Raw genomic sequence first — 24,873 nt, 5'->3', positions numbered from 1 at the left:
AAACAGGCAGAATACGGTGCAGCGGTCGGCAACCCCTGTATAAGACTACAAGTGTCTGGCGCAGTTGTTAGATCGATTACTGCTGCTACAATGACAGATTATCAAGATTTAAGTGAGTTTGAACGTGCTGTTATAATGGCCACATGAATGATGGGACACAGCATCTACAATGTAGTGATGAACTGGGGGTATTCCCATACGACCATTTCACCAGTGCACTGTGAATATCAGGAATCCAGTAAAACATCAAATCTCCGACATCGCTTGAGGCCGCAAAACGATCCTGCAAGAATGGGACCAATGACGACTCAAGAGAATCATTCAACGTGACAGAAGTGCAACCCTTTCGCATACTGCTGGAGATTTCAGTGCTGGGCCATCAACAAGTGTCAGCGTGGGAACCATTCAATGACACACCATCGATATGGGCTTTTGGAGAATACCCACTCGTGCGCCTCATGACTGCACGACACAAAGCTCTACACCTCACCTTGGCCTGTCAACATTGACATTGGGCTTTTGATACTAGAAATTGTTTCCTGGTTGGACGAGTCTCGTTTCAAACTGTATGGAGTGGATGGATGTGTGCAGGTATGGAGAAACCTCATGAATCCATGGACCCTGCATGTTAGCAGGGGACTGTACAAGCTGGTGGAGGCTCTGGAATTGTGTGGGACGTGTGTAATTGGAGTGATATGGGACCCCTGATACATCTAGATACGACTCTGACAGGTGACACGTACGTAAGCATCCTTTCTGATCACCTGCATCCATTCATGTCCATTGTGCATCCCGGCGGACTTGGGCAACTCCAGCAGAACAACGCAACACCCCATACGTCCGGAACTGCTACAAAGTGGCTCCAGAAACACTGTTCTTAGTTTAAACACTTCCGCTGGCCACCAGACTCCCCAGTCATGAACATTATTGAGCTCATATGGGATGCCTTGTAACGTGCTGTTCAGAACAGGTCTCCACCCCCTCGTACTCTTACGGATCTGTGGACAGACCTGCAGGATTCATGGTGTCAGTTCCCTCCAGCACTACTTCAGACATTAGTTGAGTCCACGCCACGTTGTGTTGCGCCTCTTTTGCGTGCTCGACGGGGCCCTATACGATATTAGGCAGGTGTACCAGTTCTTTGACTCTTCGGTGTATCTTTGGTAGGGATTATGTTGGAGTGTCTGTACCAACCCATTTGTCCAGAAAGCTTTGATCCAAGAGCAGGAGAATAAATAGCCCCCAGTGTGGAAGTGCACCATCCTGTTGAAACACTTCTCATGATTTAAATTCCTGTAAATGAGGTGGAACATAAAATTGCAACACGTCCAGTTAAACTGCTGTCGTACTGGAAGCGTCAGTGAAAAACAACGGTTCAATAATTTGTATTAACCACACCATACATTCACTTTGAGGCTGTCCCTTATCTGTTGTACCATGAGATGTGGATTCGCCGTCCACCAGATCTGGACATCATGCCTGTTTACTTTCCCAGAGTTGTGAAAGTCGCTTCAGTGGAAAAACAAACCTCATTAAGGTAGTCATTGTCCGCATCGATTCGTTCGAACATGTTCCTAGAAACTCAGCGCGTCTGCAGCTATCTGAGCCATTGCTGTAACCGCTACAGCTATCGATCTAAGAGAGGGTTTACGGCTAGTGCTGTTATAGACGAGCAGCCTGTTTCACCAGCGGATAAGTTAAGGAATGCACACCGAGCTGGAGGAAGGGGAGGTCAGCGGAGGGCCAACAAGGAAGCAATACTGCGGAGTGGGAAGACGGGATGTTAGTGCCGTGGTGGCTGCCATACAACCCTCCCTATTCTCTCTCTCTCTCTCTATCTCTCTCTCTCTGTCTACGGCTGTGTACTGAGGATGGTGCGCTGCCGCGAGCGATGTCAGTGACTTTCGATGAGATCCATGCGAGACAGACATTTACATCTAGTTGGGGTGGCAACTGGTTCAAGAAGACTTAGAGCTTAGCTGCTAGCGGAGGCCAGCGTGAACTTGCTAGCGAGCAAACAGCTCTGTGGACTCTTAATCTTATTGAAAGCCATTTAAGATGGTTTCCCTTTATCTGTAGCGAGGCGCAGGAGCGTGTTGGGGCAGTGTTTGGATGGCGTTGTATTGCAGATATTTTCGTCTTGACATAATGCTGAGTTTTTTAGCTGCGGTCCCATGTTTCTTGTTGATGCATAAGATAATCGATTGTGTCCTAGAATACAATATTATGTTATACCTCTTAATTGCATTTCTGTTTAGCATAAGTTAAACATTCTCATGTTGACTAAGAGTAACAGGTTCTGCCCTGTTCTGGTTGTTACCAAGTGGCATTAACACATTAATAATTGGATACAACATATATTTCAGTATACTATGTACTTTAGTGCATAGTTTTATTGAAAGTGGCCACATATAATTTTTGTCCTTTTCTTCGGGTTGTTTTAAGGACAGAATTTCCCCATCTGTCGAGAATGCCAGATCACCGATGGCCAAAGAAAATTTTTGAATGGAAAGCATCCGACAGACGCAAATACGGGAGGCCATGACGTTATTGGAATGTCCACATCAACGGAATAATGGAGCATCGCGGGATGCCCAAGGAGGAGGCACTGAATAATGAGGCTTGACAGAAGATAACAGAAATATAACAAAATGTTGTTATTAAATGATTCTGTATTACTTAATCCTCTAATAATAATAATAAGTCCACTTTGTGTCAGGATAACTGACGTCTAGTAGTACGTATAGACCTTGAAGAACTTCGAGTATCCACTGGAAAGAATATTATAGAGAGATATATTTTTTGAGCAAGATTAGTTGCATTGTTATTTTGAGTGATTAATTACTCTGGCTGTTAACTTTTGCTGTCCTGAATATTGTAAAGGGACTCATGGAGCAAGTGTGAAAGTTTATAATTTTCTTATTTAAGAAATTTTGACAAGTGTTGCTTGTCCAGACTAACTGCAACACATTCCACATCTCATATCCATGCTCACTACCATCTCAGTGTCATAAGGCTGCAGAGGTTGCAGGAGCTGCACTTCGTACACATGTAAAGGCAGCAGTTAGTGTGAAATCTTCACCATAGTGGTCTGAGGTGTGCCTGTTTCTCTGGAAACACGACGCGTCGACAGCCGGCCGGTGGTGACCGAGCGGTTCTAGGCGCTTCAGTCTGGAACCGCGCGACCGCTACGGTCGCAGGTTCGAATCCTGCCTCGGGCATGGATGTGTGTGATGTCCTTAGGTTAGTTAGGTTTAAGTAGTTCTAAGTTCTAGGGGACTGATGACCTGAGATGTTAAGTCCCATAGTGCTCAGAGCCATTTGAACCTTTTGACGCGTCGACTTCCGCGGACTGCGTTGAAATGCTGTACGCTGTAAGCAGTGTCGTCGCTCACTCTAGATCTAGGCTGCCGCTTATTGCCTTGTCACTAACATTGCCAATCTCTTTAATCTTTTCATACAATTCTTTGATGCTCCTCATATCTTCCGGATCTCGACCACAGGAAATGTCGCTGAACTGTAACAGGCGACCATGTTTCTTGAAACCACAAAACACAATGCGTTTTCTGCCGCATAGACGCCATTGTGATAACAGCACTCCTAAATTAAGCTACCTGCAACAAGAGAGAGAAAAAATGAAGAAACCAGATGCTCTCAGAATATATATAGAAATGTGTCCATAAAAACTCATGAGTTAAACTGCCACTTTCAAAAAACTGCATAGGCATGTGGAATAAAATGAAAATTGTCTAAGTTATCATTTGCAACAGCCCAAATAGAACATTTCCTTATAAATACATTTTTGTTATCAGGAAAAGTCTTTATTTTCACCCTGTATATTCAAAGAAGAAGAGAACGGCGTATCTACACGAGTAGGAAACATTAAAAAGTGTTTTTCGTGTTGTGGTCGCATTTCAATTAAACGAATATACAGTGAGTGTATGAAGAGTGCAATAAAAACGAAATCGATGATTTTATTGTGGTTACGTTCTTCGTATCTCGGCGATCACGCATTTTATCTACTCTGACGCACTTCCATTTAAATGGTACTTGTGCTTCTAAATTTTCCGAATTTTGTGTACGGGTCTCTTGACGAATGTCTTGTGAAGGACTCCGGACTTTGAGAGATTGCTCTGCCGTCAAAGAGTCATGCCCATGCGGATCACGTCTTTCCTTGAGAGAGATGTATGCGGTGCTGGCACAGTCCCTCGTTCTCCGTTCACACCACGAGGACAAAAAGCAACGTTTCCCTTGGCTAACGCTCACTGTTCGTAGCCTATCAGAGGATACATAGTGTGTGTGTGTGTGTGTGTGTGTGTGTGTGTGTGTGTGTGTGAAGGACAAGCGTCTGCCCAATGAGGGCCGGGTCTTAGAGGTAAGGGCAAGGGCCCTCTCGATTTGAGGACGTAAATCTAAGTGCAGATAACACTGTACAGCGATTCACCTGCTAGCTAAATATCTTCGTTTTTTATTCGGATAACACTGAAATACGTATCTTGAAACACGCTTGGAATAAAATGCTCTCGTCCGTATGAAGTATAAACCCAAAGCTATCTCGCTACAATTTCTTAAAGGATTAAAATAAGAGAAGGATAGGAATAGCTTACTTTGCATAACGTACCAATAATGGGTGTAAACGAATGCCCGACTGAATTCTACGAGAGGTGTTCCATAAGTAATGCATCACATTCTTTTTTTCGGTTGAAAAAATTCGGAATTTTTTGTGGGAGATTGTGGAATATTCGCTCTGCAACCCCTATAGTTTCATGAAATTCCGATAGGTGGCGAGCTATACGTAGCCTTCAGTATGGCGTCTGTAACGGTTCCAAGCAGAGATTTCATTGACTTCCTTTTGACGGAAAACCAGAGCATCGCAGATATACATAGGCGCTTGCAGAATAACTACGGAGACCTGGAGGTGAACGAAAGCACGGTGAGTCGATGGGCCAGGCGTCTGTCGTCATAGCAACAAGGTAGCTGTGACTGCTGCAGTGTTGGAACGTGCAGACACTCTCATTCGAGGCGATCGGCGTACCACAATCAAACACTTCGCTTCTCAACTGGACGTCTCTATTCGTAGCGCTGACACACTCGTCCGCCTGTTGGAGAACTCAAAGATGCGTGCACCTGGATTCCTCGCTCCTTGGTAGATGACCATAAAGAGCAACAACGGACCATCTGTTTGGCCCAATGAATAATGCACTCCGCGGGAAATAGTACGCGGATGATGGGGAGGTTATTGACGCAGCAAGACGTTGACTCCGACGTCGACCAGTAAAGTGATACCACGCGGGCATACAGGCCCTCCCTGTACGGTGGCATAAGGCCGTCGCATTGAACGGAGATTATGCTGAAAAATAGGGTTTTGTAGCCAAAAGAGTGGGCAATGATATTTTTGTATCCCACCTGGATAGGCGGCGCGTGGGTCTGCTCCTGTGAACTGCTTCTGTAATACAGGCCGAGAGTGAAGGAAGCGAGCAGGAGTAGGAGAGGTGAAGCACTTAGGTCCTGTATGTAACTTTAACACTTTTAATAGAGTCAAAAACACAAGTAAATATCAAATGCATACGTAACTTTGGCTAGAATGAGCAAGTAGGTGTGAAACTGCAGTCCATGTCTAATCCTGCGAAGTTAGGATGACTGTTCTGTATAATCTCAAAACTAACAAATATTCGTTGCTGTCTAAACTTTAACTGAACGTAACTAATACAAAGTCTCAATAGCAAGCTAGCCCACTCGGTAGTAGAATCTATATTTCCAGGCTGTTTGCTCTTGATGAACTGGGCCAGAAATCAAGACGGCACTCCCCGAGCGTCGGCCAGAGGGCGCTGTGGTCGGCGTTGTTAGTCTTCTCTCGTAGTGCCAACTTACGAGAGCGTGCACCTACGTTGTGGTATCGTAACTATCGACGCCACAAATATGGTTTATTGTAATCCTGAATAAAACCAATCTGCTTTCATAAAAAAAATGTGGTATGTTACTTATTGAACGCCCCTCGTGCGAGCGCATCGATTTTGTGATGTGTGTTTGCCCTGGAGTCAGTAGCGTGTAGCTAACCTAGTTTGTAGTCAAGTCACGTGCAGTGAGAATGCTCGACTCTATCTGTAAGCCTGGCTTTTCTATTTATAAATTTTAAATTCAAACAGACGAAGTAATCAGGTCATATGTAAAATGATGAACTGTTAGTTCCTTGCCGGCTGCTGTGGCAGAGCAGTTCTAGGCGCTTCATTCCGGAACTGCGCTGCTGCAACGGTCGCAGGTTCGAATCCTGCCTCGGGCATGGATGTGTGTGATGTCCTTAGGTTAGTTAGGTTTAAGTAGTTCTAAGTCTAGGGGACTGATGACCTCAGAAGTTAAGTCCCATAGTGCTTAGATCCATTTGAACCATTTTTTGTTAGTTCCTTCTCTCTTTAACTCCAACCTCTGACTTACTTTCTGGGCTGCAAAACATGCAAATAAACAGAAGAAACGTACCATAGATTGTAGTTTTTTTTTAGAAACACATATGCTGACTGTAATGACGGTTAAGGAAACTTGTTGTCTCTGATGAAGGCAGGAAACCCACAACATTACTTGGGATTACTCGCTCTTGATAGCAACATGCCAAATTTAAATAGACGCAAAATCACCAGGATTGACGGTCTTTTACAGAAGCTCGAAATTTAGCACGGACTTCAATGGGAGATGCTTATAACAGTTTCCATAGACAAACTTTGTCTCGAAACCTGGCAGAAAATCCAAAGAGATTCTGGTCGTATGTGAAGTATGTTAGCTGCAAGAAACAATCAATGCCTTCTCTGCGCAAATGTAGAGGAGATACTATCGAAGACAGTGCTGCCAAAGCAGAGTTACTAAACTCAGCCTTCCGAAATGCCTTCACCAAAGAAGACGAAGTAAATATTCCAGAATTCGAATCAAGAACAGTTGCCAACATGAGAAACGTAGAAGTAAATATCCTCGGAGTAGTGAAGTACCTTAAATCACTTAATTAAAGCAAGCCTTCTGGTCCAGACTGTATACCAATTAGGTTCCTTTCAGAGTATGCTGATGCAATAGCTCCATACTTAACAATCATATACAACCGTTCGCTCAACGAAAAATCCGTACCCAAAGACAGGAAAATTGCACAGGTCACACCAGTATTCAATAAAGGTATGGTTCAAATGGCTCTGAGCACTATGTAACTTAACTTCTGAGGTCATCAGTCGCCTAGAACTTAGAACTAATTAAACCTAACCAACCTAAGGACATCACACACATCCATGCCCGAGGCAGGATTCGAACCTGCGACCGTAGCGGGCGTTCGGTTCCAGACTGGAGCGCCTAGAACCGCACGGCCACTCCGTCCGGCCAAGAAAGGTAGTACGAGTAATCCACTAAATTACAGGCCCATATCATTAACGTCGATATGCAGCAGGATTTTGGAACATATATTGTGTTCGAACATTACGAATTACCTCGAAGAAAACGGTCTATTGACACACAGTCAACTCGGATTTAGAAAACATCGTTGTTGTGAAACACAACTAGCTCTTTACTCGCACGAAGTGTTGAGTGCTATTGACAAGGTATTTCAAATTGATTCCGTATTAATGAATTTCCGGTAGGCTTTTGTCACTGTACCACACAAGTGGCTTATAGTGAAATTGCGTGGTTAGGTTGTTCGCAGATGACGCTGTCATTTATCGACTTATAAAGTCAACGGAAGATCAAAACCAATTGGAAAACGATTTAGAAAAGTTATCTTTATAGTGCAGAAATTGACAATTGACTCTAAATAACGAAAAGTGTGAGGTCACCCACGTAAGTGCTAAAAGGAATCCGTTAAACTTCGGTTACACGATAAATCAGTCAAATCTAAAGATCGTAAATTCAGCTAAATACCTGGTAATTACAATTAAGAACAATTTAAATTGGAAGGAACGCATTGAAAATGTTGTGGGGAAGGCTAACGAAAGACTGCGTTTCATTGGCAGCCCACTTAGAAAATGTAACAGATCTACTAAGGAGACATTACGCTCAACTCAACTTGATGGTTGGAGTGCTGACACATTATCTGCGTATCCAGCAATGCTGGCAACTGATGTGTTATGCATGAGGACCATATCAACCTGTATCGCATCAAAAACAGCCTGAAGATAACGCACTGAAGCGTTGAAACTGGTAGCGACAACATAAAATAAAATCGTAAGGATGGCTGTAGGTGTTATTATTTATTTGTAAAACTGCGAGGTGCCGGGGCTAGTAGTGTATTTAACACTAAATTCTTCTAGAATCTACATATGTAAATCATGCTCTAAGCCCCCCCCCCCCTATTCTAACTCCGACTTTTGCTGTTGCACATGGATTAAAAAGAAACTCAAACTGACTGTAATCGACCCTGCAAGTGGAGTAGAAAAGAGTTTGGCACCTGCAATAATTTCATTTGATAAATAAGTTAAATAAAGGAAAGTTTCATTTACGTAGTGAGAAATGATAGGGTTCCTCTACCGATTAACAGAATGAAAGTTCTGTCCAAAATAACAATATGATTTATTATAACTCAAAATACTAAACAAAAATACATGAAACATTTACAATACATCAAATTGGCTCAAATTAGATACTCAGATAAATGCTATGAAGGTGAAGTTGTCCCTAAACTAGATTGTGACATTTATGACGAAGTGGTATGTGGAGCCAATTCCTCGCAACTCAAGTCTTAAGAGAGACACACAGCCAACCCAGCATTAATTGCTGCTACATTAGTGAGAACTCAGACAATGAACACCCCAGACAGATCAAAGTTAGATAAGACAAACAGGCGCGCTCTGCTGAGCTCGGATTATCACCTAGCAAAATTGCTTGCTTTGCTGGTCCTGCGGACATACTTTACCAAGCTGTCTTCTTAACTGCACGGACACGATCTGGCATACCGGAGGCGATGGCTGGTTGCTTCGACGTCCCGTCGTTGTGATGATAATGTCGCGAGTATAGCCCAAAACAAATTATCCTGGCCTGGTTGTTCCAGACTAAAGCCTTCCTAGCAATACAAATGCGCCTCTGAGGGAGACGAAGAACGCTAGCCACACAATCACTGACGGTACAGTGATTGATTTTAACAAGCGAAGTCACACAGTAACTCCGATACAGTCAACTTTACCCAAAACTGCTCAAGACAGACAACATAGGCCTCTTGTATGCAGAACGCACAATTGCCAACTGTACTCGGAAAGTTACGTTGAAGTCGAAACTTCAGCAACTTCGTCAAACAGTTACAATTAAATAAAAGTATATTAGACAGCCAACGGAAGGCAGGCTGTACAGAGCAGCGAGAGCTCAGTCTTGTAAACTACTCCGACCAAAAGGCGAGAGCCGACTACCCACAAGAGCACCCATACAAACCGAACACAGAACATTCCCGCCCCCATGGCAGTGGCTGTGGTTAACCGTTCCAATCAGCAACTCGGAAACCGGCGGAAAATTCCACTCTATTGCCAGAGCACTACCATTCCACCAATGGATATTCTTGGCGCCAATTTCTGCGCTGATTTTGCTACGTCACGGAGCTATGCCCTGAGCAAGCCAATCACAGTTACGATTTTGCAGAAAGCGCGGGAATTTGCCCGCCACAACTGCCCTGGTACACAAGTCATTCCCACGCCTCGCTGGTAGCCCGCCAGAAAGTGTTTTCGCTAAGTTTCTGCGAAGTAACGGAACCTCTAGCCCAGCCGCTACTTCAGGCCCCTGCGAGCGTGTCCCCGCCGCTATTCTACACTGTCGGCGTCTGGAAAGCATTCACTCCACTCCCTCACACCCGTCGGCTTACCCTTTCAAGATCAGCAGAGCCCGCCTGTCACCGGACCACCCGGGTGACGAGAGACACTGCGTGGGAAGTCCGCGTGTGAAGGAATAGCAACTTTTCACCGCATGCAATTAGAAAGGAAAATCGTAAGATAGAAATATGAGAGGGGGCTCATGCCACCTCTCATAGCTCCCACGCCATTTTAGATTGTAATTGGTGAGCGGTCGGCTCACTTAGGAGCAAGGTAGTGAGTCAATCGCCCAAGAACAATCTTGAAAACTGACTCCACATGCCGCACTCTATAAAGAAAAAGGTGCAACTGAAAAATGCAGCTCATAGAGGGAGGATTATTTATGATTTCGCCAACTTCACCTTCTTAATATGGAACTAACACTCACATCACACATCCATACCCTGGGAGCCCCTTCCAAACACCGATTCACACAGACATTCACGCTCTAAATACGGCCCGGGTATGTGAGCCAAATATGGAGCAGTTTATTCTTTACAATCAGAGTTGGAGTGCTCCGCAATTAAATGCCCAAGATGTTACAACAATTTGAATCATTAAACTATCCTGAATTCACTCACACACGATACTATTTAAGTTAACAATCTCTTTGTGAGCTTTCAGAATCTAATTGCAACCTCCGATTCATTCTGTCTCCCTGCAGCAAGAATAACCTTTACAAAATGTTCCCTGAACTGATGGTCCATTCACAATGACAGTGGTGGTATCTGCTTCAGTTTATGGGGACTTCAGGCACACTGTTTGCATACACACAACAATAAATAGAAAATACAAAAAAAACAACATGGTGTGGAGAACAATACAGTAATTTGTAATTTGTGCGCCCTACTCTATCACTTACATAAGAATTACAGTGTAAAACACAAACACATACAAGGTATAACATACATTACAAAAACAACACTAGAGAAAGAAATTTAAGAAAAAAAACAAGGTTCATGGGGCGTCAAGTTGTGCTTGCACATTTCACCACGTTCACGACTGTGCTGAGAATGAGGCACTAAATCACATTGTTAGAAATATTCAAAATACTTCACAAATTCATTAATTTCTCTGAGGTGGTTGGTATGTTGAGTCATATGCATTGATGCACGTGGTTCCATTATTTGAGCATCAGAGGGGGGCTTTTGGGATGGGGCCACAGTACTGACATCACATAGGGCTAAACGTCGGGTGTTGTTGCTACGTTGTTGCAACAGCAATAGGGTGTGCTGGAGCATCTGCAGACTCTGTTGAGATTGCAGCAAGACCCACGCATTTGATCACGGCAGTACGGTAGGAAGACACAGTGATAGGCTCTCCTCACATCGAGGGGGGCTTTTGGGATGGGGCCACAGTACTGACATCACATAGGGCTAAACATCGGGTGTTGTTGCTACGTTGTTGCAACAGCATTAGGGTGTGCTGGAGCATCTGCAGACTCTGTTGAGATTGCAGCAAGACCCACGCATTTGATCACGGCAGTACGGTAGGAAGACACAGTGATAGGCTCTCCTCACGTCGATTAATTGTCTCTGAGGTCTACTAGTTGGGATACATCACTAGTCTAGGTCTCTTCTCTCCCTGGACAGTACTTTACGTTTCCCAATATTGCAGTTCGACGAGGGAAAATGGCACGTGGAGTGAATACACAGGTGTGTGAGGTCATCCATACAGGATCAAACTAGGAGCGACGATTGCTACAACTGCTCTCTAATAGAGAGGAGAAGTTAGAAATGAGACAATTCATTTGTTAGAGTTTGTGGCATGATACTGCTTTGTGTATGCAGATCGGCCAATGCTAGTGAGTTGTAAAAACCCGAACAGGTGAGTATATAGCGTCCCTTTCTGTCCTGAGGCACATGAGGCGCAGGTTCTGACACCATACGTGATCTTCTTCGTGTACGCACGACAACGTGGTCTGCCGCAGGGAATCCCTCCAAACGGCTGCCGCTTCCGGAGAGCTAGCTGGCTGTTGCATGTGGGTTGCGTGTCAGTGTCAATGGCCAGCCTCACTTTCGCTTGTGGTCCGACGATGATCCCGCCTAATCCCTCAGGTATACGGCCCGGTGACTATCAGCTTGCAGGACTGGACGCTCCCACACCCTTCTCGTTAGGTGGCGTGCTGACGCTCCCCTTCTTGCAGGTAGCTGAAGACCTCTTGTTTTTGCTCTGGCTGGCCTCTGCATTGCCACGATACCCGTCATCTGCACAATTCTGACAAAAATCTTATGCCTAACTTTTTCCCATGACCTTCTATGTTATAATAAATTTACATAACGACACATTGATAGTCTGTCATTTCAGACACTCTTATTTTATTTTTATAGTTATTAATCTATGACTATCATTATAACAAAATCTTGGTGTATCTAATCTAGACATGGAAATAATTTATCTTGATATTTGTGTAGAGACCGATCTCACTATGACAGTAGACATGCTCAAGAATTAACTACCATTTGCCAATAATCTACATTCTATGTCTTTTAATTAAATTATGTTGTTATGCAGGTCGAAGTTTTACTGTGCTATAAAGAACATGCAACTATTCTACTTTCGCTCGCCCGTTGTCCCTCCATCTCGGGTCTGTGGTTTGGTGACCTGAAAAATAGCATCCCAACAGGCGCGCGCCAAACACTTGTGGTAGAAAACCACCACAATATTAAGGATCTAGTTATTGTTAAATCCTAAAGTTTATCTTATCCTAGTATATGGTACTCTCTCTCTCTCTCTCTCTCTCTCTCTCTCTCTCTCTCTCTCTCTTTTTACCTTATACAACACTCTTACATAATTCCTGTTACGCTGAGATGTCTCGCTGCTCGCCGCTATTGACGACAGTGATGTGCGCGCCGTACAACATGGCCTCCGAGTTCTCACTACGCCTCACTGAAACTCCAGAGACTGGGTTAGCCATGGCTATACAAGACAATAAATTTATAGTTGCAACTTCTTTTTCTATGTGATGCGGTTTTCGCCATCAAAGTGCCCGTTTCCAGAGGCAATGTAATACGACCAAGCCAGGACTGGTTCATGTTGAGGATTCAGTCGCCCACCGCACTCCAGCTACACAGTATGTCACGAATCTCCAAGTATAATTCCTTGGTTATTCATCTGTGACATTCACGAGCAGCACGCTAAATCCCCAACCATCACATTGGCATGGTAGACTTTATGCCCGTATTTCTACCGTCTAAGGCACCATTGGAGTCAAACGCTCACAGGTTCACACCGACTTGCAAGACAACGATGCTGGCGCATCACTGTAAAAACTATACTGCCCATATTCATCCTCGAAATCACGCAATATACCACAATCTTGCAGTGCACTGACGCGTGCCTGCAAGCATTGGTATGAACGTCTCACGAACTGGTTGTGGCCGCTATGGAGCGTATCACGACTTCTCCGAACGCTTCTAAGAGCACGTTCTTGTATGCGCCCGTTTGTGCGACATCTCGTCACTCATCATTATCTCTTAACATGGACACCAGATAGGAAAGGACAAAAACATTGCTCATGGAAAGGTAGTGCCTCCTATCGCATCGACAGTGGAGATCGCGAACATAAACAAAAAAAGTTAGCAGCAGTAAATTCTTATGCGAGGGAACGCAGCGTGTTAATACTTTAACAATCTTAATCTATTAATGCAACGATTATTGTTCCCCGAAGAAAGGTTCATATATTTGCCTATTCTACTATGTACTCCACTTAAACAACTATTATTCCACGAACTTCTTTGTGTGAGAGATGTGGTGGAGTCCTATGGACTAGCGCCAATCCCTTGTCAGACTCCCCCTCCTCTGACGTGCATTAGGATTTGCAGGTCTAATTTGAATCTCCTGGTTCTCCTGTTGTCCTTGGTTTCGCTCTCTCCAATTACGCTCGCTTTGCCGTTCGTTATTCCTCCTGTCCCAGATTCCTTGTCTAGATTGACTCTGTTCCCTGACGTTCTGGTTTCCGTGTGTCTGGTTTCCATAACCTTGAATAGCGTAACCTTGATTTCTATAACCCTGGTTTCCTAACTGACCAGTGCGATTATGCGATCTTCCCTTTCTGGCCCATGGTATTTGTTATTTTGTGCCTTCTTCCTGTCCTTTGCGTCTTGTTTATCAAAGACTACTTCGAGTTCGCGCAATAGACTCTTGAATGCTACTATGTCAGATCCACACTTCCCGACAAGTGTCTGTTGATACCTAACTGGCAATTTGGAAAAGCAAAATTTAATGATTTCTCCGTTGCTATATGAACTATCTAAAAACTGATTGTTCTTGAGTAAGCCATCAAAAAATTTGATTGCGCTCCTATGCCCGGACACTTCCAGTGCAGGACAAAATATTACTTCCTCTTTAATCCTGTCTTGCGTTTCCTTTGACCAGTAGGTTCGTAGGAATGCACCAACAAATTCCTGATAAGTCCGACACGTCGCTGCCACACCCCGCATCTTTTCCGCGGCTTGGCCTTCGATGTGTCCACACATGAATTCTCATTTTGCCTGGGTTGGCCATGACGACGGTAATGAATTTGTAAACTGCATCACCCAACTCTTCGAATGCATCGACCCTCCATTATCTTTGAACTTCTGGAATTTTAGTATCGACAGGAAGTGATTCTGATCAAAATCCTGTCCGATCCTCGAACTGGTGTTGTCACTCGTTTCCGATACTTGCACGTCTGCTGAGTGTCCTGCTCTATCTTGTTGATAACTGTGATGTGCTACCTCTGTATCACAGTGGAAGTGGCACTCCGAATTAACTCTTCCAAGTGGGCTACAATTATTGGAGCTATTACTCGCTGTTTCTGCGTGTGCATTGTTAGTTCCGCACTCTGTCACTGGGCTAGTGCACGGCGGGCTTTTCCTCGGAGAAACAATTCTGTGTACTCCATCATTGGTATCCGAACGCGCAGTGCTCGTGTGCCCGTTTCGCTCTAGTTTTGCTATCCGACTCTCTACTTCTTTCATTCGTTTCGTGATGTTCCTAACCGCAATATTACCTTGAGTTTTTAAGACCGCTAGGGATTTTGAGTGGGCTTGTGTCGCACGTCGCAAGCGCCCTGCGAGTTGAGAAGTTGTTTTTGCGATTTTCATTGCCCCTGTTACTGCCGTTTTGGCTAGGCCTGCTACTTTTTGTGCTACCATTGACATTTGTTTTGCTTCTCCACATTCTTTCTTTATTGCTAGTAATTCCCCACGAATTTCCCCTATATGCGAAATTATTGCCTTAGTGTCCTTCTTACGCTGTTCGTCAGCTTCTTCGTTCATTGATCGTAGGAAGCTCAGTATTGGGTTTATGTCATCTTTTTGATCCTCGTCACACATGGGCAATGTAACTCTGGACACCTGGGCGCTAGAGCTCTGACGTGACCGAGCTGGCCCCTGTCTGCTCTCGTTCGTTTGACTGTAAACTTCTGCTACCGTCTCGACCTGTGTGCCTGTCTCTGTTTCATCCTCTACCTCACTATCATAATCACGGCCGCGACGTTGCTCTAAGATCGCGTCCAAATCACCTTCCTCATCAATGACCCTGTCGTCCTTTCCTGCTAAAAATGTGACCATCTCATCTCCGAACCTATCACCTTCAGTAAACTGCCACTTATCCATTATGCTAACCTGTTTTAGCTTCACACGATAATAGTCGTGCCTTACTTCTCGTAATCATTCATGAAAAACAAATTTATCTAAAATGTACAATAAAATTAATCTACTCCATATATTTTTACATATAGACATAAAATTTCAACAACGCCACTCCAACGCTGTAATTATACGCACGATTTGTTGTGGTACAGAAACCGCACACACAAACCCAACAAAGTGTGATGTGATACGGACACACCATCAAAGGAACACAAAAACAATGAACAAAAAAATATATACACTGAAAACAAAAACTGTAATCATGCGCCGCTACTTAAAACTTAACACGGAACTACCAGAAAAAAATACTTGGGTATCAATCAAAAAAAAATTAAGCAAAAAAAATTCTGAGTGTCCCTACTGATAATACAGCTTGCTTATCAGCGATTCACAGGAAAGATCCTAGCAGGGTCGCCATTTTATGCGAGGTGCCGGGCCTAGCAGTGTATTTAACACTAAATTCTTCTAGAATCTACATATGTAAATCATGCTCTAAGCCCCCCCCCCCTATTCTAACTCCGACTTTTGCTGTTGCACATGGATTAAAAAGAAACTCAAACTGACTGTAATCGACCCTGCAAGTGGAGTAGAAAAGAGTTTGGCACCTGCAATAATTTCATTTGATAAATAAGTTAAATAAAGGAAAGTTTCATTTACGTAGTGAGAAATGATAGGGTTCCTCTACCGATTAACAGATGAAAGTTCTGTCCAAAATAACAATATGATTTATTATAAATCAAAATACTAAACAAAAATACATGAAACATTTACAATACATCAAATTGGCTCAAATTGGATACTCAGATAAATGCTATGAAGGTGAAGTTGTCCCTAAACTAGATTGTGACATTTATGACAAAGTGGTATGTGGAGCCAATTTCTCGCAACTCAAGTCTTAAGAGAGACACACAGCCAACCCAGCATTAATTGCTGCTACATTAGTGAGAACTCAGACAATGAACACCCCAGACAGATCAAAGTTAGAAAAGACAAACAGGCGCGCTCTGCTGAGCTCAGATTATCACCTACCAAAATTGCTTGCTTTGCTGGTGCTGCAGACATACATTACCAAGCTGTCTTCTTAACTGCACAGACACGATCTGGCATACCGGAGGCGATGGCTGGTTGCTTCGACATCCCGTCGTTGTGATGATAATGTCGCGAGTATAGCCCAAAATAAATTATCCTGGCCTGGTTGTTCCAGACTAAAGACTTCCTAGCAATACAAATGCGCCTCTGAGGGAGACGTAGAAGGCTCACCACACAATCACTAACGGTACACTGATTGATTTTAACAAGCTATGTCACACAGTAACTCTGATACAGTCAACTTCAGCCAAAACTGCTCAAGATAGACAACATAGGCCTCTTGTACGCAGAACGCTCATTTGCCAACTGTACTCAGAAAGTTACGTTGAAGTCGAAACTTCAGCAACTTTGTCAAACAGTTACAATTAAATAAAAGTATATTAGACAGCCAACGGAAGGCAGGCTGTCCAGAGCAGCAAGAGCTCAGTCTTGTAACCTACTCCAACCAAAAGGCGAGAGCCGACTACCTACAAGAGCACCCATACAAACTGCACACAGAACATTCCCGCCCCCACGACAGTGGCTGTGGTTAACCGTTCCAATCAGCAACTCGAAAACCGGCGGAAAATTCCACTCTATTGCCGGAGCACTACCATTCCACCAATGGATATTCTTGGCGCCAATTTCTGCGCTGATTTTGCTACGTCACGGAGCTATGCCCTGAGCAAGCCAATCACAGTTACGATTTTGCAGAAAGCGCGGGAATTTGCCCGCCACAACTGCCCTGGTACACAAGTCATTCCCACGCCTCGCTGGTAGCCCGCCAGAAAGTGTTTTCGCTAAGTTTCTGCGAAGTAACGGAACCTCTAGCCCAGCCGCTACTTCAGGCCCTGCGAGCGTGTCCCCGCCACTATTCTACAATGTCGGCATCTGGAAAGCATTCACTTGACTCCCTCACACCCGTCGGCTTACCCTTTCAAGATCAGCATAGCCTGCCTGTCACTGGACCACCCGGGTGACAAGAGACGCTGTGTGGGAAGTCCGCGTGTGAAGGAATAGCAACTTTTCACCGCATGCAATTAGAGAGGAAAATCGTAAGATAGAAGTATGAGTGTGGGCTCATGCCACCTCTCAACATCTGCTGGTGTCTCATCACATTACAGAGTGGTAATACAACTCATGGCAGACTTGGTAACAATGCACTTCTTGGAGAGAGGAAAGTATCAATAAAAAATTAAAGTGAAATATAAGGAACTGCTCATATTTATAAAATAACATGTACAGGAATGGATTAGTGGTTACCTATTTGTTGAAACAACAGCAACAAGAGTAGAGCCTTAAGCGCGGAGCAGAAAATGAGGATCTTCTTACAAGAAGGAGATGCTGGCTTTCAGTATGGTGTTGCTGAAGAAATCATTGTTCCTCAGGCCACTGAATCAAACGCCTTTTGGGAAGTGGCGACCATTGTAAAACAATTGAGCGTCGAACTGGTTGAAATTTCATACGGCTACGACTGTCCTTGGAACAACCAAGAAAAAGTGGCAAGGACTCTACACATGCTGACTTCTTGGCAGCCAACTAGGCATGTGTCAACCACAAACTGCATACCCGGCAAAGAAAACATGAACAGTCTTAACACTGACTATTGCTAACCAAAATCCGGCATACATCGGAATTGCTCCACATCCTTGAATTGTGAATCGATCCAGGTCAGTTTAGGCTAACGCTTTTTTTTCAGTTATTTTTCTGACTGGTTTGATGCAGCCCACCACGAATTCTTCTTCTGTGCCAATCTTTTCATCTCAGAGTAGCACCTGCGACCTGCGTTCTCAATTATTTTCTGGGTGCATTGCAATCTCTGTCTTACCCTACCGTTTTACCCTCTACAACTACCTCTTCTATTATGGAAGTTATTTCGTGATGTCTTAACACACATTCTACCATCCTGTACCTTCTTGTCAGTGTTTTCCATATGTTCCCTTCCTCGCTGATTCTGCAGAGTCACCTCATTCCTTACCTTATCAGTCCACCTAATTTTCAGCGTTCTTCTGTAGCACCACATCTCAAATGCTTCGATTCTCCTCTGTACCGGTATTCCCATAGTTCATGTTTCACTACCCTACAGTGCTATGCTCCAAACGTACATTCTCATAGATTTATTCCTCGAACTAGGGCCTATGTTTGATACTAGTAGACTTCTCTTGACCAGGAATGCCTTTTGCCAGCGCTAGTCTGCTTTTGATGTCCTCCTTGCTCCATCCGTCATGGGTTTCTTCGCTGCCTAGGTAGCACATTTCCTTAACTACATCTACTTCGTGATCACCAATTCTGATGTTAAGTCTCTCAGTGTTCTGATTTATAATATTTCTCGATATATTCGTCTTTTTTCGATTTACTGTCAGTCCACATTCTGTACTCATTAGATTGTTCATTCCATTCAGCAGATCACATAATTCTTCTTCACTTTCACTGAGGATAGCAACGTTATCAGTGAACCTTTCACTAGGATTTTAATCTCACTTTCAAACCTTTGTTTTATTTTCGTCAGTGTTTCTTCGTTGTACAGATCGAACAGTAGGGGCGAAAGACTACATCCCTGCCTTATACCCTTATTAATCCGAGCTCCTCGTTTCTGGGTTTCCAATCTTATTTTTCTCTTCGTTTTTTTACATATTGTATATCACCCGTCTTCCCCCATAGCTTAACCCTATTTTTCTCAGCATTTCGAACATCTTGTACCATTTTACATTGTCCAGTGCTTTTTAGAGCTAGACAGCTCCCATTAACGCTTCTAGATTTTTCTTCAGTCTTGCTTCCATTACCAACCGCAACGTCAGAACTGCCGCTCTGGTACCATTATCTTTTCTTAAACCAAACTGATCGTCGTCTAACAAATCCCCAATTTTATTTTCCATGCTCCTGTATAATATTCTTATTAGCATCTTGAATGCATGAACTGTGCGACTGCGCGGTAATTCTCACACTTGTCGACTCTTGCTTTCTGCGCAATAGCGAACGACTTTGCTGCATGAGATACAATATTCGAATAGCTCCTCATTTCTGTAATCACTGTAAAGAGCGACGCCTCTGGAAGCGATTGACTCAGAGTTCAGTTTCAGAGGGGCGTAAAGGATTTATTGATAGCTACTCTTTTACTCCATCGATTAATTTCTTAGAGCAACCAAACGGTGTGTATATGTTGCTAATAACGTCAAATAGTGCGAGTATTACGTACAATCTGACTTCTGTACAAATTCAGTGCAGCAATGCAATCATTGTAAATACGAGCTGTATAATGATTTTTCTATTTGATGGTGCATGCCTAAGTTAGCGTAAGAATTATCATATGTAGTTCGTTCTCTTGAAGATGTACATGTTTTGTGACAAGTCTGCTATTACATTTTAAATGAAAATATGTTAATTCTGTTTATCTATGCGTCTTCCAAGAGGACAGTTTCACTTAGCATTCGTGTAATTTACATGAGTATATTTCATTTCCTTTGTAAATGATTATAATGAATCGTTATTTTCTGACACGTTCTACATCTTGCAGAATCTCCTCACGAAAAATGCATCTACTCTAATCAGCATGACAATTCACCCTATCATAAAGGAACAACTGTGAGTCGGTTGTTCGTGCACAACATTCCTGACATGGACTGGCCCAATCCGAACGCTTTGGAACATCTTTGAGATGAATTAGAACGTCGGATACGCTCCGTACTCCATCGTCCAACGTCACCACCTTCTCTGGTTTCGACGCTTTAAGAAGAATGGGTTGCCATCGCTCCACAGACATTCAGACACTTCATTGAAAAGCAGTTTTCAAGCCGTCGGCAAGGTGAAGGGTGGACAACTCCCGTATGTATGTCCACTAGTAGGTGTCCAGGTACTTTTGCTCAGGTAGTTCAGAAGCCGTACCTTCTTCACCCAAGTTATCATCCCCGTCCTCAATTTGTGCAGCGTTGTAACATTATTACCTCGGCTCGTCCGACAATCATTCAGTAGCAGTCGTTTGAATCTGTACACCGAGGCTAGTGATTTCTGATCCAGACGTCGGAGAGCCTCTAATAAAACAACTGAAAGCTCCTTATTGCCCCTGATTCCAATATAATCCCTGCAAGTGTCTGACAGGATCGACCTCCAGTTCTTGGTTTTCACGAACGTTAAATCCAGAGTACGAAAGTGCAAGACATTTCGTCTGTGTAATAACCTTGAGGACAAGCCAAACAAAACTGACCGCTGTATCCTTTCTTCGATGGGTTCTAATTTATCCTCAGTGGAAATGTGTGACGGTAGGACGGAGCAGAGAGGAAATATCGTCAAATCGATGTTTTGACTCTGCTAGTGAGACATGCGCGTGCTCGTCTTGTGCATGAATTAGAATTTCATTAAAATATTTCTGGATGTACTGCCGCGTAATCATATAAAGTACCAAGTGATGTATTTCCGCGTTTTCTACCTGGAACACACCACTTTACAAGAATGTTATCGATTTGCTGAGGGCTACTAATTATACACTCCTGGAAATGGAAAAAAGAACACATTGACACCGGTGTGTCAGACCCACCATACTTGCTCCGGTCACTGCGAGAGGGCTGTACAAGCAATGATCACACGCACGGCACAGCGGACACCAGGAACCGCGGTGTTGGCCGTCGAATGGCGCTAGCTGCGCAGCATTTGTGCACCGCCGCCGTCAGTGTCAGCCAGTTTGCCGTGGCATACGGAGCTCCATCGCAGTCTTTAACACTGGTAGCATGCCGCGACAGCGTGGACGTGAACCGTATGTGCAGTTGACGGACTTTGAGCGAGGGCGTATAGTGGGCATGCGGGAGGCCGGGTGGACGTACCGCCGAATTGCTCAACACGTGGGGCGTGAGGTCTCCACAGTACATCGATGTTGTCGCCAGTGGTCGGCGGAAGGTGCACGTGCCCGTCGACCTGGGACCGGACCGCAGCGACGCACGGATGCACGCCAAGACCGTAGGATCCTACGCAGTGCCGTAGGGGACCGCACCGCCACTTCCCAGCAAATTAGGGACACTGTTGCTCCTGGGGTATCGGCGAGGACCATTCGCAACCGTCTCCATGAAGCTGGGCTACGGTCCCGCACACCGTTAGGCCGTCTTCCGCTCACGCCCCAACATCGTGCAGCCCGCCTCCAGTGGTGTCGCGACAGGCGTGAATGGAGGGACGAATGGATACGTGTCGTCTTCAGCGATGAGAGTCGCTTCTGCCTTGGTGCCAATGATGGTCGTATGCGTGTTTGGCGCCGTGCAGGTGAGCGCCACAATCAGGACTGCATACGACCGAGGCACACAGGGCCAACACCCGGCATCATGGTGTGGGGAGCGATCTCCTACACTGGCCGTACACCACTGGTGATCGTCGAGGGGACACTGAATAGTGCACGGTACATCCAAACCGTCACCGAACCCATCGTTCTACCATTCCTAGACCGGCAAGGGAACTTGCTGTTCCAACAGGACAATGCACGTCCGCATGTATCCCGTGCCACCCAACGTGCTCTAGAAGGTGTAAGTCAACTACCCTGGCCAGCAAGATCTCCGGATCTGTCCCCCATTGAGCATGTTTGGGACTGGATGAAGCGTCGTCTCACGCGGTCTGCACGTCCAGCACGAACGCTGGTCCAACTGAGGCGCCAGGTGGAAATGGCATGGCAAGCCGTTCCACAGGACTACATCCAGCATCTCTACGATCGTCTCCATGGGAGAATAGCAGCCTGCATTGCTGCGAAAGGTGGATATACACTGTACTAGTGCCGACATTGTGCATGCTCTGTTGCCTGTGTCTATGTGCCTGTGGTTCTGTCAGTGTGATCATGTGATGTATCTGACCCCAGGAATGTGTCAATAAAGTTTCCCCTTCCTGGGACAATGAATTCACGGTGTTCTTATTTCAATTTCCAGGAGTGTAAGTCAGCTTTCTAATCCACCATAGGTCTCTCATATATACCATTCCTGTTCTAAGACCGACCAGTGGCATTTTACAACCAATAGGAGCTTATGAAATTGACGTCAGTGTTTTATGGCACCTCTGAAAATGCAATGCGTTGCAATATACGTCACCAGTGGAAACTTACACGTGTCGTCCCACACACAGACCACTCTGCAACAACAGGGGCGCCTTGTCAGAAGTGGAGCTGTTAATAAAATATCGATAATTCTTCAAAACATATTGATATATATTTGCGAAATTTTCCCCGGTTATATCGGTACATGGATATCGAAATGGCAATATCGAGTGCCGATAATATTATTTTATATTTTTTTCACAATTTTCGGTACATATATGAAATTGTTCTTTTGAAATTGAATTAAAACTTAATTTTACTTTCACTGTGTGAATGAGTCTTACCACTTTTTGAGCTCCCATCACGTCCAATCTTTCTCTTTTACTGTGTGAAGCAAGTACAGGTGGCACAAAGAAGAAGTCGGATTGTACTAGGGATGTGGCGGTGTGAAAATTATTTAAAAAACTATTTTTAATGCAACCAGTGTGCTATTTCTTCACATCATCATTCTTCAGAAACAGTTGCTGAAAAAGATGACCATAAACTAAATGATAAGATTGGTTTTTGCGGCGAGCGGAGACGCGTGAGGGGATATGCTGACGTAATCAACGCTCGGCACTACCAACAGACATTGAAACGTTTAACTCCACCACGGAATTCTGATGCTACAACTGGTAGGTCGCTGGAGTTTGGTGAAATGGAAAAACAGGGAAGTCGGCATGGAGCGTCCCATACAAACTAGATATGTGACGAAACCGAACGGAGGACCAATCGGACACCTTTTGTTGTAGTATTTACACGCAGTTACCATTATTAGCAAAACGATTATCGCCAAGCGTGAACGTGCATCGTTTTTGTACAGTTCTCGCTCTAAGGGGGATAAGTAGGCAGCTAGCTTGTTGATATACAGAACATCTAATAATAAATCAATTCTTAAATCTAACATCCGCAGTATATTTACAATGTGCAACCGATATCTTATAGACAGGTGCGTTGATATTTTTTTCGTCGATATATCGATACATCTTTTCGTTGTATCGAGGACCGATAATGATATTCTTTTACATATCATATATCGGATTACCGATATTTTTAAAAATATCAACAATCATAGTGTTTTGGGTTTCATGCAGACACACTTCTGCTGCGGTACGGACAGCAGCATCATCAGAGTGGGGGAATGAAGTGGCGCTTCTACTAGGAACGTGCTCCAAATTTGAAGTACCCGTGACAGTACGATTCCTGCGGGCAAATGCCGAAATTGGAAACAGATTCACCGTGAAATTCTGGCGTTAAATCGACCAAATGCAACGTCGCTTCCAAGCGCAGTGAAAAAGGCGCCAGCAGTTTGATCAAGGCTGCACACACGTGGGTGACGCTCATCAGGAAGCCCAGATCTCGCACCACACGATTTCCATATTTCCAGAAAGTTGAAAGAACACATGTAGCGAAAGAGATTTACCAACGATGAAGAAGTTGACACACTGGTTGTCGAGTAGCTCCGTGACCAAAGAGTGGATTTCTATCGTCAGGCACTGAACGATTCGTAGAACGTTCTGGCGGTTGTTTACTGAGACTTAACGCCCGTGTTGAAAAATAGTGTCATGTATTGGTGTGACTTTGAAGTGTAATGCTGCATTCAATAGTAGCTACTTGGCCTGACGTAACAACGTGTAAATTATCTATTATAGCCCCTCGTAAAAGTACTGTGGAGTTTACTGACGTCATAATTTGGACTCTGATCAAACTTTCAAACGTCAATAGCGCTAGTAAAGCATTTATTAGATTTATGTAACCGGTTTCGGCATGACTATGTTGCCATCTTCGGGTCTGCAGTAGGATAGAACCGAAACTGACAGGATAAGCAATTAACTAGCATGATATGTCACTGTACACAAATATTTCAGTTTATTAGAATATGTGGAGCAACAACATACGTCCATTTGGTTGTGAGCAAAGAAATTTGATATAATCTTCTTGTAGAAATAAACGGCCAATCATTTGCAACATGAAACGTTTATTAAAACCTATTTACCATGGTTTCAACGTTTATAAAAACGTCTTCTTCAGAAGGAAATGTTGACAACTGGATTACATGTTTGGCAGAGGTACATTGAAATAGGTCCCTATATCCGAAAGGCATCAGTCAAATATAAAATTCCACCTCCATAATAATTAAAACATGCAGAACACAGTTATTGTCATTTGCATTTTCTCATCAACGTACAGCTAGTGCACTAGCTAAATATTTAGTATATTCCGTATATACCTCATCATTTTTCATTCCATCGTGCACTTACTTTTCAGCAGCCTTCGGAAATGCTCAATTCTCTTCCTAACTGATTTTCCGTAGTTGGTGCTTCACTTCTACACAATG

Source organism: Schistocerca cancellata, chromosome 7 (assembly GCF_023864275.1).
Source record: "Schistocerca cancellata isolate TAMUIC-IGC-003103 chromosome 7, iqSchCanc2.1, whole genome shotgun sequence".
Classification (NCBI taxonomy): Eukaryota; Metazoa; Arthropoda; class Insecta; order Orthoptera; family Acrididae; genus Schistocerca; species Schistocerca cancellata.
Note: the sequence above shows the minus strand (reverse complement) of the source record.